Source organism: Schistocerca gregaria, chromosome X (assembly GCF_023897955.1).
Source record: "Schistocerca gregaria isolate iqSchGreg1 chromosome X, iqSchGreg1.2, whole genome shotgun sequence".
NCBI lineage: Eukaryota > Metazoa > Arthropoda > Insecta > Orthoptera > Acrididae > Schistocerca > Schistocerca gregaria.
The window spans coordinates 26,873,779-26,890,763 of NC_064931.1; the positions used below are offsets into that span (position 1 = coordinate 26,873,779).

Genomic DNA, 16,985 nt, shown 5'->3' on the forward strand with positions numbered 1-16,985 from the left:
TTTGGTGAAAACTGTCGCTACAGCTGGGAGGCCACTGACCTTGATAGGTTTGTGTACCTGTTCGTGTCTGAGTTTGACTCAAAGGTTTAAACTGTCAAGAAAGTTCACTATCGCGAATACATCGTCATACATGAAATACATTACGACATTACTCCAGTAATGTCATGCAGAAGCCAAAAATAAATCGTATTCACTTTCTGATCTCAAGTCTTATCAGTTTATTCAGCTTAGGCACAATACTTCATTGCTTCATTTAACAGCTCATTTTTATTTAATCCACACTGTAATATCTACCGACTGTTAAATTTCACTGAGATACTAACCTGAACAGTGAAGGATCAGTAGTTACATTTTACAGGGTGTTTTGAACATGTATTTATTTATTTATGTAGAACAAATTATTAATTTATGTCGAATAATATATTCCAATGTCGCGTCTGATGGAAAAAGAACGGCATTATTTAGTATGGATCTCGTAATTATTGAGTTTAGTATCGACTAAGCCCGCATCTCGTGGTCGTGCGGCAGCGTTCCCGCTTCCCACGCCCGGGTTCCCGGGTTCGATTCCCGGCGGGGTCAGGGATTTTCTCTGCCTCGTGATGGCTGGGTGTTGTGTGATGTCCTTAGGTTAGTTAGGTTTAAGTAGTTCTAAGTTCTAGGGGACTGATGACCTAAGATGTTAAGTCCCATAGTGCTCAGAGCCATTTGAACCATTTTTTTTTGTACCGACTAAATAACATCAAAACAACGGACAATGCTAACTGGTATCGCTCTTGTGCAAGAATGTGTGGATTATCAGAAGAAGCAGACACACGTGTTATAGAAAATAACACCTGCGTACTGAATTTTCTGCTTGTCTCTTAGCACCGGGCATTCTTACCACTTTGTTTAGTTAGTTCTAAAAGTAATAATTACCAGACTTACAATGACTTGCTATCGTTCTTTGACGAAGAAGACGAGAGAGAGTGGAATACATTCGTTTTTATGTTTGCAGTACGAAAACGACGTTTCATGACATGAGTTAATGTTCAGAATTATACCTACATGATTCCTGCTACGAGTCGAGTGAGCGTTTAATGGGAATTTTGAAAATCCTGTATATATCTTATTTTCAGAGATATTATGCAACTGAGTATTATTTTATTTCGTACTTATCACCTCACTGGGCAGCTGTCCAGAAGCTAGAGGAGCTCTATCCGATCACCTGGAATTTGAAAATGGTATTTGACAGAATTATTCAAAATGTACAGAAAAATGTTATGTCATTACTTCTATAATAAAAAATAAAAAAAAAAAAACATATTGAAGACATCTAGTGTTCGCTGCCATCCAATTACCGCTAAGAACCTAGAAGTTCATACATTGCATGACACTTTAGTAGACTTAATGGAATTTATCAATAATGATATTCATTACCGCTCAACTCAATGAAAATATGTTATTAACGTTCATGATGTATTGGAGAGACGGTGAATTCTGTATGTGCACCGATATCGTTCACCCTGTCAGCTGAGTATCGTCCCTGTTAGTGTCTATGATTCTGATCACTACCATTACGGATCCATTTCATTCACTGAGACCAAAGGGTAGATTGCACAGGTGTGCGTCCTCGAGGTTGATCTGCCTCCCTTTACTCGTTTTGCCATCATCTTTGCTGTGAATGACATCACATGTTCATGATATTTCCTAATGACTCTGTTTCGATTAGGTCACGTAGAATGTTCCTACAGATAAAACGAGTGCCTAGTGCAAATATATTAAAAGTATTCGTGAATATGAGAATAGTAGTTTACTCTTTCTGCGCATCTTAGTTTAAAATGGTCACAAAGTTTCCGTTTTGACATTGGTTGGAAAAATATCTGTGATAGTTCTCCAGGGCCGTTTAAAAAATGTAAGTTTTGAAATATAGCAGCTATAGTAATCATATAACCCCACGAGCGATCTGAGCGCTTTTGCGCAATGTAAGAGCCGTATTTTATATAAGGTTCTGTATCGATTTCATATAAATGTGCTAGGTTATTGTGATGGGAGAAAAGTTTTCGAGAGCCGTCACGGATTCTTAGTCGCTTCAACGTATTAATTTAGAGGCTGGAAAGCTGTTAATCCCTGAAGAGTGATTGTAAATATAGTAACGTTCTGTAAGTAAAGTCGTTATGTGTCCAATTGTTGTAGAAAAGCCAGCAAACGTCCACGCTTGACAGATCGAGCAAGTTGTGGCGGTCTCCACGCGCAGGCAGCAGAAGCAAATACCTGTCTGCGCTAGAGATACCATCCCATACAGCTGGCCAGTACTCTACGCAGCGAATGCTGCAGAAGAATAAATACTTAATTGTTAAAAACAATGGAAAAATTGGGTCTCCTATGGCTACTGTATGTTAGAAGTTCAGTGCTACACGAGATCACTACACGAGAACTACGCTGTGAAAGATCTAGTGTATAAAAATTACCTAGGGAAAGACAATTGAACGTGGATCTAGTCATGATCGCAAATATCGTTGATAAATATGAGTGGATATCTCGATTTATTTTAGAGTTTGGTCGGTTTCTGGATCACGAAGTTAGACGAATTTTGCAGTGTGTCTACTTTCAGTTTATGCTTTTCCGTAAGAGAAATTTAGCGTACGCTGAGGTCAATTAATTTCACGTTGTCCTGGTCGTAAGCTTTGGAAAGGTTTAGCTATGACATCGTACTTTGTGTATGTCGCTGGTACGGCGTAGATATAGTTTATTCGTGCTCACGGAGGTAAAAGGTGACAGGATGGCGTGCTGAGGAAAAGTTACGCTCGCTTTAAGGAAGCTGTGTTCACATTTGGAGAAGCTTTGTGTTCATAAGAGTGATAATCAATCACGGAATTGGACTATTAGTGCGATTCGTGATTTTCCTGGTATGCACAAGACTCTGAAACTCATTGTGGTTGCATTTCGTGGTGTTTAGAGGAACGTACGCTCTAAACCAACTGAGCGTTTGCGATAATTTAGAGGTTGGTAACTGAATGTTGAGCGGGTGTGTTCGTTGACGTTTTAGTGAGCACTACTGGGATAGTGACATATCGCATGTGATCTATCTACATCTACATCTACGTGGATAATCTGCAAATGACATTAAATGACATTTAAGTGCCTGGCACAGCGTTCATCGAACTACCTTCACAATAATTCTCTATTACTTCAACCTCGTACTGCGCGCGTACAAGACGAACACCTACATCTTTCCGTGCGAGTCCTGATTTCCCTTATTTTATTGTGATGATCGTTTCTCCCTGTGTAGGTCGTCGTCAACAAAATATTTTCGAATTCAGAGGAGAAAATTGGTGATTGAAATATCGTGAGAATATTCTGCCACAGCGAAAAACGCCGTTGTTTCAGTGATGTTCACACCAAATCCTCTATCATTTCAGTGACACTCTCTCCCCTGTTTCGCGATAATACAAAACATGCTGCCATTATTTGAACCTTCTCGATGTACTCCGTCAATCCTGTCTGGAAGGGATCCCACACAGCGCAGCAGTATTCTAAAAGAGAATGGACAACCGTGGTGTAGGCAGTCTCTTTAGTAGATATGTTATATTTTCAAAAATGTTCAAATGTGTGTGAAATCTTATGGGACTTAACTGCTAAGGTCATCAGTCCCTAAGCTTACACACTACTTAACCTAAATTATCCTAAGGACAACCACACAAACTCATGCCCGGGGGAGGCCTCGAACCTCCGCCGGGACCAGCCGCACAGTCCACGACTGCAGCGCCTGAGACCGCTCGGCTAATCCCGCGCGGCTGTTATATTTTCTACGTGTCCTGCCAATAAAAGGCAGTCTTTGGTTAGCTTTCCCCACAACATTTTCAATGTGTTGCTTCCAATTTAAGTTGCTCTTTATTATAATTCCTAGGTACTTAGTTGAATTTACGGCCTTTGGATTTGACTGATTTATCGTGTAACCGTAAGTTAGCGGATTCCTTTTAGCACTCATGTGGATGACCTCACACTTTTCGCTACTTAGAGTCAATTGCCCATTTTTTTCATCATACAGATATCTTTCTTAAACCGTTTTGCAATTTGCTTCGATCTTTGATGACTTTACTAGTCAATTTACCACAGCATCAGCTGCAAACAACCTAAGGCGGCTGCTAAGATTGTCTCCTAAATAGTATATATATATATATAAGGAACAGCAAAGGGCCTATAATACTACGTTGGGGAACGCCAGAAATCACATCTGTTTTACTCGATGACTTTCCGTCAGTTACTACGAACAGTGATCTCTCTGACAGGAATTCACGAATCCAGTCACATAACTGAGACGGTGTTCCACCAGCACGCAATTTCTCAGCAAGCCACTTGTGTGGTACAGTGTCAAAAGCCATCTGGAAATCTATAAATACGGAATCTATTTGAAATCGCTTTTCAATAACATTCAACACTTCTATTATGTACCGTTGCGTTAAAGTCTCGATCAGTGCTTATTAAGAGCCAGGAGCCAGAATCCGATCGGTTTACATTTAGAAAACACAGCCACTGTTGCCTGTGAATTACTGACATTATACTGTGAGGATAAGTTAGTATCCTAGCGGAATCATCTGACGGAAAACAACAATATTCCATTGCTTGATGTGGTGACGAGCGACGATTAAATTAGGTACTGTTAGTGGAAACGCGAAAGCCAACACCTCAAGAGGCTGAGCCTTGCATACAATTTCAAATTTAGCACGCGAGTGGTGGTAGAACGTAGGCTTTTTGCTTTATTTTTTTGTCTTTTCTCGTTCGAAGTTGAAAAGTTGTACTGAAATTAATTAACTGAATTAAATAAAGACAGAGTCAAACGTAATTCTGCGTTACGCGTTTTAATTTAGTGGAAAGGTTAGAATCCCCACTGAAGTATATTTACACAAGTAGCGTAAATAAAGCAAAAGTAGTGGCAAAAACAAAGAAACAAATAAAGCAGTTTGTCGTATTTATAATTCAATTAACATTAATGTTCAGTAAATATTAGAAAATGTTTTAAATAGAATTTCATTTGAGATACACAAAAGGAAATAATAACATTTATAATTAAAAGGTTATTTCAAGGTGTTAAAGGGGTAAAGATAATAAAAGCTACAGTAAGAAAGAGAGATCAGAGTCCATCGAAGTTATTATTACGCCAGAGGTAGCTATCGCTATATCCATGGTTTATAGTAAAATTACAACTTTGATTGCTACGATCGAAATTCACGTAAAAAGAGACGACTTGGAATTTAATGTTTGAGAGATTTTATTATATCAGTACTTACTGTAAGTAAGATTAGCAGTATCTACGAAAAATATTTAATACGTGTACTGATGTGCGTTGTTTTCTTCGTAGTAATTTGACACGCTCCGCTGTAGACCATCTTACCGATCGATAGCATTGTTTTGAACGCCGGCCGCTGCGGCCGTGCGGTTCTACGCGCTCTAGTCCGGAACCGCGCTGCTGCTACGGTCGAAGGTTCGAATCCTGCCTCGAGCATGGATGTGTGTGATGTCCTTAGGTTAGTCAGGTTTAAGTAGTTCTAAGTCTAGGGGACTGATGACCTCAAATGTTCAGTCCCATAGTGCTTAGAGCCATTTGAACCATTGTTTTGAGATAAATACCCAGCTACAGCCGTAGTTATCTCGTATCGTGAGGTTATTAGATGTCTGAAAGAGGTAGAAATAGTAAATATAGTAACTGATAACATCACAGCAGGCGAGACATTACGTGTATATAATGCCCTTAAGAGTTATTGGATTATTGATTTCCCTAGCAACGTACTGTACGACAGAATTACAGATAGTGTTTGGATGTTATTTTAAAGTGTTGTGGGCACAAAGTTTAGTCAGTTCACATTAGCTATCAGGGATAATACAAGTGCTGACGAATAATAGCTTTTCATTACTTCCAATGTGTATTAATATTATTGACAAGCACAGAAAATTGGATTTAGTAGGTGACATGATATGCACGTAGAAGTGGTATACGCTTGAGTTCTAGAATACAGCCCCTAGAACGAATACGTAATTAACAATCCTGGCTTACAATTTAACGTTCTATTAGCGTAACATCTCTCCACGCCACTCTATCTACAGAAAGAAGTGGCCCAGTACACGGTCGGAAACGCTAAATTACGTAGCACATACCAGCAGCTATGTAATATTAGATTTGAACTGTTAACAACATTAGACTTTAAACCAGATGTAAATTATGCAGATTGCTTCACACTGTTCTAGCACCAGTGACCAACAAATACCGGGACATTCGCGTGTTTTTACTACCAGCCGTGGGAAACTGGTCTGTGGATAACGATTAATTCGATGATAGCGAAAGTCTCGCTAACTTAATCTATACAGGATGCATTATGACGCCTGTGCAGTGTCTACTTTTTAAAGATACTGTTAAGAGGTAAAGACCTTAAACGAGCAACGCCGCGTTACCAAACACTCTATGTCCTTACGTAGTAAGTAACCTTGGAGTTTTAAGAGCTTGTCGTGACTGAATGGTTAAATCAGTCTGGAGGTCGTGCACTGTACCATGAATACGAGCTTACATTCCCCAGCTAGTTTTTAGTCTAACTGTTCAATAGTGAAGTATTTGCAGAGGGCATTGCTCTTGCTCAATTATCACATTAGCAACTCTGGACCGTTCTTGCGGAGCACACGTTTTCTTCTAGAGTGCTGTATCCTCTAAAGATACAACTATTTTGGCAGAAAGCTACGAGGTCATGCTGGGTGCATGTTATGGGACTACGATTAGGTACCACATGTCGCGAATCACAATTCAAATGGGTTCTTCAGATTCTATTTATTACTCAGTACTTAGTCATATATATGGCAATTACGCTTTAGAAGCCACACCGATATCAGTCATCAATAATTGAGGAAATACAAGAGTGGAACTCAGCTGTAAGTTCTTGGAAGACAATCTGTTCGTTGTCCTCACCGTGGCAGTCTTTGGCGTGTAACGCGATAGATGCATATGGGCCGACAAGATACGTGACAATCGCATGCACCGTTTGATCAGTTGCGTTGACCGCTTACCCAGTTATACAAACAAGAGTTTGTACATCAGATTGTAAACTTCTACTCTTTTAGTGAAACACTTTCTACCTCCCTTCGTCTAAATGTTCTCAAACACACGACATTACTGTGGCACTCGGTTTTTAGGTAATCGATTTGAACGTTCGTTGTAGAAATTTTCATCGCACGAATATGACCAACAAGACATGAACAAGTGGTGATGTAACTTCCCGAGCACCGGACAGTGCATTAATAACCTGGCTAATATCTCAAACCATAGAAAAGCGTCTCATAAAATCTAGTCATGAGGCTTTGGTGAGGGTGATGTTAAGCCCAGACTTCGTGTCTCCCCAGATGAGAGACTTTTTATCTGGTAACGCTATCTTGGACACAAAAGCTCGTAACTGTCAAGTGTAAATACTGCGAAGAATATGATGTGAAAGATGCTATCTAGTTACTCCATATCAAATCAAGTGCGAATCGACATCAGGTGTCAAAGGAAAATATTTTAAGAAAGTACAAAGCATTATCGAAAATCGTCTGAAAAATCATTCCAAAGTAGCGACGTTGTAAGCTGGCTATAATTTCGCACCTTACAAGAACTCATCCACATACTTTGCCGTGATCTACAAACACAATTAGGTACATGTGATAGGTTGTACATCGTATATATGAATATATAAAGGAAACTGAAATTGTCACGTATGCCTTATAAATAAGTGGTAACGCTTATTGCATGAAAGGTTACGGAGTCTCTTTATTATCAGAACAGCGTAATGAATGATTGCCTAGTGAAACACCAGTGGAGATGAAACGGCAGGCAGAACTCAAGCTCTGGGTGGAAGGCCCGCACAGGTGTTGGTCCTGCTTAAACACAGGAAGTAGCTAGACGGATGGCATGGCACCTGAGCTCTGCAGCACAATAGGGTGACGGCCGAACGCTATTGTAGTAGGGCCGGAAGGATAAAAGGATAATACTTGCGACCTTTGCAAATTTTGGACGCAGGTGAGAGGAACGAAGAAGCGGCATCTCGGAAACCATGCAGGCTGGGTTAGTTCCAAGTATTTTTACTCAAAAGCGTACCATTGTATGAGTACAGGTATTTCCTCGCCAACTTTTGCGCTGGACGACAAAAGACTAAAATATGGTTGGTCGGCGTTCGGAAGAATCTGTAGAGAGGGAGAATATTCCGTGGTTGAGGGAATATGATCCGTTTTCAGAATTACGAGGGTGGGGAGCTGAGGCTTGCTGGGAGGCCAGCGGTGTAGAGACGAGGTCTACCGTTGTGAGCGCCCGTGTGTGACAGTCGCTCGATATCAGCTTTGTTGGTACAGACGGACTTGCTGTCTTTGCTGTCAGGAGAGTTTATAGTTAGAAGAGTTAGGCACTGTATTGTTGCGAACCTATACGATTCTGGACTTCACCTCCGGAAGTCGTCATTGAGTACGCAGTGTTCAGTAATTGAGAGCAATTCCTCTGCCTATACTTACATTGAGAAGTTATCTGAACTCCGTCCTTGTAGCTGGGAGTTCGCGTTTCTCGTCTGTAGAACGCAGAGAGGAGAAGGCAGTATTAGAGTATATTAGTCAGAGGACCGCCTTCTGCCGTCCTAGTGTTTGAAAGAGTTTATTTGTGGCTGGAGTTCTTCCATTTTCGAAGACGGGTACAAGAACCATAACTTCGACGCACCGGACGCAGTACATGCCGTGATATCGCAAATTGCTTCGGCTTATTAGGGCTATAAAAGCTAAAGAACTGTGATCACTTTAGTTTATTTCCATTGAATTTCCACACCACCGCAGATCATCTTTGAAAGTAGTCTCTTCTAGTGTTTGATACGTGGATGATGTCAGTCATTTCGGGTTATTGGTATTAGACCACGCAGTCATGATAAGGGCAGAGTTGGGCAATGGATTATTTATTTTACTTAGGAAATTTAAACTTTGTAATATAAAGTTTTTTTTTAAATCTACAATCAGTATATAAGCAGGAACAACGTTTATCATTTAGTAGGATTAGTGCCTTCATCATTCATTTATGTTTAGATTGTAATTTATAGAACTAAGAGATCCTAAGATCTGCTTCAAAGCGTAGTCAGACAGAGCCAAATATTCATTTTAGCGTTTATTTTTTTTTTGCGCACATTTATTTTACACCCGCCTGGAGTAGCATCTTGGAACGTATGGAAATTGATGCTTCTTAAGGGTGAATCTTTTCGGTAACTTGTCAAAAATCCTACAAGGAACTAATTCACACATCTCTCTTTGTCAACATTTTTCCCAATAAAAGATGTCTGGAACAACCAGACAAACCTGCTGTGGTTGAGCAGGCAAAATAGAATTCTAACTTAAGATTTCATTTACCTCAAATAAAAGAATTTTACGCTATTTAACTGTAGTCCATAAATCTGGAGCAACCATTAAGGGAATGAAATCGTTCAACAGTGCAAAATCATTGTTATGATGATCAAATAATTATGCTGAGTTTGTGAAGTGGCAGCTTAAATGAATATCAATTTCGCACCTTACATGAGAGATATAAAAAGTAGGTGAATATTTCACCTGACATACTTCGGCGATAATGAGCAGTTTTGCCTATCAAAATGGACATCTACATCTACTTGGATATTCTGCAAATCACATCTAAGTGCCTGGGAGAGCGTTCATTGAACCACCTTCACAATTCTCTATTATTTCAATCTTGTATAGCGTACGGAAAGAACGAACACATATACCTTTCCATACGAGCTCTGATTTCCCTTATGTTATCGTGGTGATCTTTTCTCCCTATGTAGGTCGGTGTTAACAAAATATTCTTGCATTCAGAGGAGAAAGTTGGTGACTGGAATTTCATGAGAATATTCCGTCACAACGAAAAACGCCTTTCTTTTAATTATGTGCAGCCCAAATCCTGCAGCATTTCAGTGACACTCTCTCCCATATTTCGCGATAATACAAAACGTGCTGCCCTTCTTTGAACTTTTTTGAGGTTCTCCGTCAGTCCTGTCTAGTAAGGATCCCACACCACATGTCAATATTCTTAAAGAGGACTGACAAACATAGTGTTGGCAGTCTCCTTAGTAGACCTGTTCCATTTTCTAAGTGTCCTGCCAATAAAACGGAGTCTTTGGTTAGCCTTCCCCACAATATTTTCTATGTGTTCCTTCCAATTTAAGCTGTTCATAATTGTAATTCCTAGGTATTGAGTTAAATTTATGGCCTTTATATTTGAGTGATTCCTTTTAGCACTCGTGTGGATGACCTCAGTATGACCAGAATGTAATGCAAAGAGATGACACTCAATTCGACGGTATTAACACACCGAACCCAAATCCTGCTTGTCAATGAGCAAAAGGTGAAAAAAGCTGTTGGAGGAAACGTTTTAGTTTGGGGCCAGATGCGAGTTGCGCCATACCGGCCTGAGTACAATGGAACGCTTCTAAAAAGGAGAGAGGGATACTGAACGCGCCAGGCAACACATCGAGGAGAGCAGGTACTGGCACAGCGCTGATGCCACGGAGAAATTCTTTAGAAAATTGTTTTGGAGAATTTCCAGATAGAGACAAACAGACGAGTGAGGCAGTTGATCACATGAAATTCTCATGGTACGCTAGTGATGTACAGTGTAACTTTTAGGCGTCAGGAGCGGGCGCAAAATGACCCATTGGCCGAAATAAACTTGGAAGGGGTAGAAAGGGCCGATATTTCGACGCAGTTTAAACGTAGGCCCATTGTAATTGGCACAGGTAGTTTCCACAAGATGAAAGGAACGTTCCCACTGGTTTGAAGAAGCCTTGATGTGAAGCATGAAAGGACACTAACAGGGGGACAGTTTGCTACGAAAGACACAAGACCGAAAATTTCGGGGCCTCTCCTCTGAACCAGCGTCAAGTGTAGAACAGTGCACATCACAATGTGTGCGACGACAAAAGAGGAAATTTGTGTGAACACTGCATTCACTTTGGATGACATTCAGCTAGAAATTAACTGAAGAATCGTCGAGCTCTGATAGCGAAGGAACGAAACAGCCAAGTACTTAATTGTTCTTGTGAAAACTGAGAGGGCATTGAATTATACACGCTGCCCCACCTATGCACGGGTATATTGGCATATTTTCCAGAATAGGGATGAGTGCATGTTTTCTCGTCTAATGAGAAACATAGGACAGTTTCAGCTGATAAAATCAGTAATATTTTTGATTAGCTTTTTATAGGATTTTCAGAGGGCGAGAGCAGCCATGCAGCTGACAGCACATCGCAGCTAAAAGTACTTGTCACTGGCAGACGCGTAAACTTGTTGGTTCACCATCTTGCGTCCACTGTGAAGTCGAGCAACCTTGAGTAATGTTTTGCTCATCTTGTCACGAAAACTAACCATTCTCTGTAGACTTGATGGTCATCTTAAATAGTACCAAACTTAGACCTGGATTCGGATGGTTTGTCGTAATATTGGCCAACTTCACGGTGTACTAGTAAAAATTATCTTGTAGAAAACCAGTATTGCAATTTGATAATGTTATGTTCGGGGTTATTCCTGCTAAACAGGACGTAATGCGTTATATTGACAACTGTCCTGTAGGTGTCATGTCACAATCTATGTAAATTCGTCTACTTCTTTGACAATAATTCTGAAATTAAACAAATTATTTACAGCTAAACAACGATGTACTCTGTCATGGAATAAGCGTCCACTCCTAACCCCATTCATTTATTCTATAGACGCTAACGCACTCACAGTTTTTTTGCTGATGTCTGACGACTGTGAAAAGGAGTGGAGTGTCAGAAGTTATTTACGGGAGTGCCAAAGAAACTATTATAGGGATGCATATTCAAATACACAGAGATATGTAAAGAGGCAGAATATGGCGTTGCGGTAGGCAACGATTATATAAGACAACAAGTGTCTGGTACAGTTGTTAGAATGGTTACTGCTGCTACAATGGCAGATTATTAAGATTAATGTAAGTTTGAACCTCGTGTTACAGTCGGCGCACGAGCGGTAGGACAGTGTTGGGGTGTTTTGGAGGAGGATACCAGACAGCGAGGTCATCAGTCTCATCGGATTAGGGACGGGTAGGGACGGAAGTCGGCCGTGCCCTTTGAAAGGTACCATTTGCTTGCAGCGATTTATCGAAATCACGGAAAACGTAAATCAGGATGGCTGGACGTGGGATTGAACCATCATCCTCCCAAAAGCGAGTCCAGTGTGCTAACCACTGCACCACCTCTCTCGGTAGTGACGGGACACACCATCTCCGAGCCGGAAAAAGATCCTGCAAGAACAGGGCCAATGACGATTGAAGAGAATCGTTCAACGTGACAAAAGTGCAATCTTCCGCAAATTGCTGCCGATTTCAGTGCTATGCCATTAACAAATGTCTGGCTGTCGCAGGCCCACTCTTGTACCCTTGATGACTGCATGACACGAAGATTTACGCCTCGACTGGGCCCGTCAACACCAGCATTGGATTGTAGATGACTGAAAACATGTTGTCTGATCGGATGAGTCTCGTTTCAAATTGTACCGAGCGGATGGACTTGTACGGGTATGAAGACAACCTCAGAACCTATGGACCCTGTATGTCAGCTGGGGATTGTTCAGGTTGGTGGAGGCTCTGTAATCGTGTGCGGCATGTGCAGATGGAGTGATATGGGACTCCTGATACGTCAAGATACGACTCTGACAGGCGCCAAGTACATAAGCATCCTGTCTGATCGCCTGCATTCATTCACGTCCATTGTACATTCCGACGGACTTGGGCAATTCCAGTATGATAATGCGACATCCCACACGTCCAGGATTGCTACAAGGTGCCTCCAGGAACATTCTTCTGAGTTTAAACACTTCCGCTGGCCACCAAACGCCCGAGAAACGAACATTATTGAGCATATCTGGGATGCCTCGTAACGTGCTGTTCGGAAGAGATCTCTGCCCCTCATATTCTTACGGATTTATGGACAACCCTGCAGGATTCATGGTGTCAATTCCCTCTGTCGCTACTTGAGGCGTTAGTCGAGTCCATGTCACGTCGTAATTTGGCACTTCTGCGTACTCGGGGGGCCCGACACGATATTAGGCAGGTGTACCAATTTCTTTGGCTCTTCAGTGAATATACAGGGCGAGGCATTTAACACAGGCCACCTCAAATATATCGAGTATCCATATCAATCAATATTATAGGAATGGAAGTATATATATGTATGTACGCATGTATGTATTTATGTTCCACATATACTCCTAAATCACTGGACTGATTTCATGCAGACTTGGTACACATATCACTTGCTGTCTAGAAATAACCTCTGTGTGGGTAAGAACCACCTACACATCACAGGAGTGGGGATGGGGGCAAAAAACTTTGTAGCCCATTATGGCGTCCTGTACACTGCATCCAGTGAAATCCGCACTTAGTGAAAGCTGTACCCAGAAAAGGTCGAGGAAGGGTTCACTAATCTCCTCGTGTTAACTCTGCAACTTGCCTGGCAGGTGAAAGAGCCAAGGAACCATCATGGATCACCCTTACGGCCCCCAAACACAGGTGGACAAGTTCACTGACCTGTCCACCGAAGGATATACCCTGACTCATTCGCCTGTGTGTGGGCGACGGGTTCGCGGTCGGGTTCGTGGACCGAGCCTGTCTGTTCAACTTGCGGATCTCTACCTGCTTGCCTCGTCCCGCTGCCTGCCAACCCACAGTCCGTCAGTGTAGTCAGGTAGGGACTGCCTAGCAGTGGCCGGCGCCTACACACAGTTGGGCAGGTCGTCGAGCACGTCGGCGGACCAGTCATGCTGTGAATGGGCGCCTTTACGTGGTCTGCTGAAGAAGAGGACTTTTGATGCTCGAATAAGAAATGTAATGCCTAAATGTTTACACTCGGCAGCGCTTATAATTTTTTTTTATTTTCTGTTGGAACCAATAATATTTTATTTTTACTTGTGACCAGATCTTCAGAAAATACAATGGAAACAGTTAAACCAAATTACTAACACGTATTTCAAAAATATTATTTCTTCTACTCGACAAAGTACTCTTTAAAATAAAATGTGGTCTTGTGGTCTATACCTGTGGCTCACGTTGTACACGTAATGTGCACAAGATGCATTGTCATTCTAACGAAAAAGCCATTTTGCATGTATACATGGAGAATCAGAACGCGACTAATAAATTTCAGAGGTTTCCCAGGGATATTTTTGAGTATTTTAATGTAAGGAACCCGTGGTCTTCAATTGTTCGTTTCAATGTAGGAGAAGGAGATTAGTGTTTAATGTCTCGTTGACAACGAGGTCATTAGAGATGGAGCACAAGCTTGGATTAGGGAAGTACGGGGACGGAAATCGGCCGAGTACTTCCAAAGAAACTATCCCTGCATTTACCTGAAGCAATTTAGGGAAGTCGCGGAGAACCTGAATCAGGGTGGCCGGACGAGGGTTTGACCCGTCGTCCTCCTTAATGCGAGTACATTGTGCTAGCCACTACGCCACATCACTCGGTAATTACATTTTGCTTGATTTGTTACTCCTTGTATCGTCATTGCATTGAAAATATCTGCTCAAAAGTGAAAATGGCGACAGTATGAGCCGTATGCCTTGTCTGGAAAAAAAACTGTTCTATTCATTCACGGTACTTACTGTTGGCCTGAAGCTGGCACTCAGCACTGCTCGGTCCAGTCTCGGGTTGATTTTACCAGCACTGTTAATTGTACAGTAACAGTGATACACGACAAAATGGATAGCTTTACTGATGACAAATCTACCGAAATGAATCTCTTCTGTGGGTTCACTGACTGCAGTGGAAAACGGCGCAATGGTTATATGGTCAGCTACTCCCGCAGTGACTGCAACCACATAATGGAAGAGTTGTATCTGTACATGGGCGCCCATGAATAACCAGATCCTTTCTTGTTATTAGGTTTTGGTGATGACGTATTACAGGCATTTCACTGTTGGGAAAGTATTTTCACAGAAACGAAGACAATTCTGGCAAAAAAGCCAATTAACTCATAATTAAATTATCAGCGGTGACCACGGGACCTCATACTAAAATACTCAGAAAATATCCCTGAATAAACTCCGAAATATTGTCGGTGGCTTTCTGGTTCTTCCCGTGTAGGTGACATGAATTGTATGTAACTTTTTCTCCCTCTCCTAGCACTACGTGTACACGTCCTCTATATGTGATTTAAAAACATGAAACAATATTTTTGTAAGAATAATTCTATGTATACATCCGTACTCTGCAAACCACTGTGAAGTGCATGGCCGAGTGTGGTTCCCGTTGTACCATTATTAAGGTTTCTTTACGTTCCATTCACGTACGGAGCTGGGGAAGGATGATTGCTTAAACGCCTCAGTGGGCGCTATAATTAGTCTAAACTGGTTCTCGCGATCCCTACGGGACCGATATGTAGGAGGTTATATTGTATTTCTCGATTCTGCAATTAAAGTTCGTTCTTGAAACTTACTAATTAGACTTCCTCGGGATGCTATAATATTCAATTCGATAAGGTGTGCAACTGTGATGAATTTTTTGAATGATTTCGTGATGTCTTCAGCAGCCATTTTCTTTGTTTCATGTACGATTCTACAATTTCGGCCTTGGGCCATTTTCAAGTATCTAAAACGGAAGCATTGGACACTGGATACATCAGTGACACATGTGATTTTGAATTAGGAACAAATCAAATCTGTAAATATACTATGCGCATTATAACTTACTTTATGAATGATTTTTTTAATAGTAAATTATGCCATGGAGTCATAGGAGCAACGACGTACGAGGCATAATTTATTTCTAAAAATCAGCTACAAAGTAAATTATAATGCGCCTAGTATATTTACAGATATGACTTGTACCTAAATCAAAATCACAAGTCTGACTAATGTATCCAATGTATAATGCTTCCATTTTAGATACTTGAAAATGGCCTAAGGCCGAAATTGTACATACGTACATGAAATAAAGAAAATGGCAGCTGAAGGCATAACGAAATCATAAAAAAAATTCTCGGGATTGTTTCCCTCCTCCTTCATGTGTCTGCCAGTTCTGAAACCGACGTCCACGTACATCTCTCTTCATATCGCCAACGATGTGAAAACTACACGGTGAACGATCCGGGGGATCGCTGAATCGTAGCCTTCGTCCGATTGGCAGTGTGGAGGCGGTCGTTCCGTGAAACAGGATGATTCCATCCCGTAGTATTCCTCCGCGTTTTGACTTAATGACGCGTCGCAGTTCTGCGAAGTGTCTTTATAGCGCTGCGCATTGATTGTGGTTTCACACTCGAGGAACTCAACGAGCAGAGAGCCCCTGCAGTCGAAGTTGCACGATAACGCTCGCCCCACACGAAGGCTACGCATCGGCGATTTGGTTGGGCAACAGTGCAACATCCTCCAGCCCTGATAGTTCACTGTATGACTTCCCCATCGCTGGTGACCTGAAGATAGACATTCGTGGACGTCGGTTTCAGTCGGACGAAGGAGTGCAAGAGTCGATGCGCTTGTGGATCCGTCAGCGGCCGATCACGTTCTACGAAAAAGAAAATGATCGTCTCGTCTCCCAGTGGGATACAGGGTGTGGTGATTACTTTTAAATGGAACCATTCCATACTACCGTTGTGACGGGCGTTTGGTTTTCATTTGACTGCCCCTCATAGTAAAGTAATCATAATATCAAAAGCAAATGCTTCATACTTTAAGTGCAATTGTGGCCCTAATAATAAGTGAGATCATCTTCACGAATACTAACAGGAGTCCGTTGTAAGCTGCGAACCACTTTAATTGGAACGATCACACAGATAATGTTGCGGGCAGGCGAATCGAAGATTGAGTTTTAGTGGCAGAACACTTAGAAGACGCACAATTCTGCTAAAGAGACTGCCTACCCAACGCCTGTCGGTCCTCTGCTTAACTACTGCTGTGCGGTGTTGGATAGTTACCAGATAGGACCGAGAAAAAGTTCACAGAAAGCTATCAAAGTT

At 41.5% G+C, this 16,985-nt stretch overlaps 1 protein-coding gene across 4 annotated transcripts in view; it reads right to left on the reverse strand.

Moving 5' to 3' along the window:
• Positions 1 to 16,985, reverse strand: part of LOC126297701 (glycoprotein 3-alpha-L-fucosyltransferase A-like) — a 663,635-nt gene that overhangs the window by 615,074 nt on the left and 31,576 nt on the right. For 2 of the 4 annotated variants that reach the window (XM_049988827.1, XM_049988825.1), the window contains exon 2: positions 1,159 to 1,204. The exons of 1 other annotated variant lie outside the window; for it this stretch is intronic. The gene's annotated coding sequence lies outside the window, so the exon portion shown is untranslated. Of the gene's footprint in view, positions 1 to 1,151; positions 1,205 to 16,985 lie in introns of all 4 variants that reach the window. One more of the 4 variants, XM_049988826.1, reaches the window with a different exon arrangement.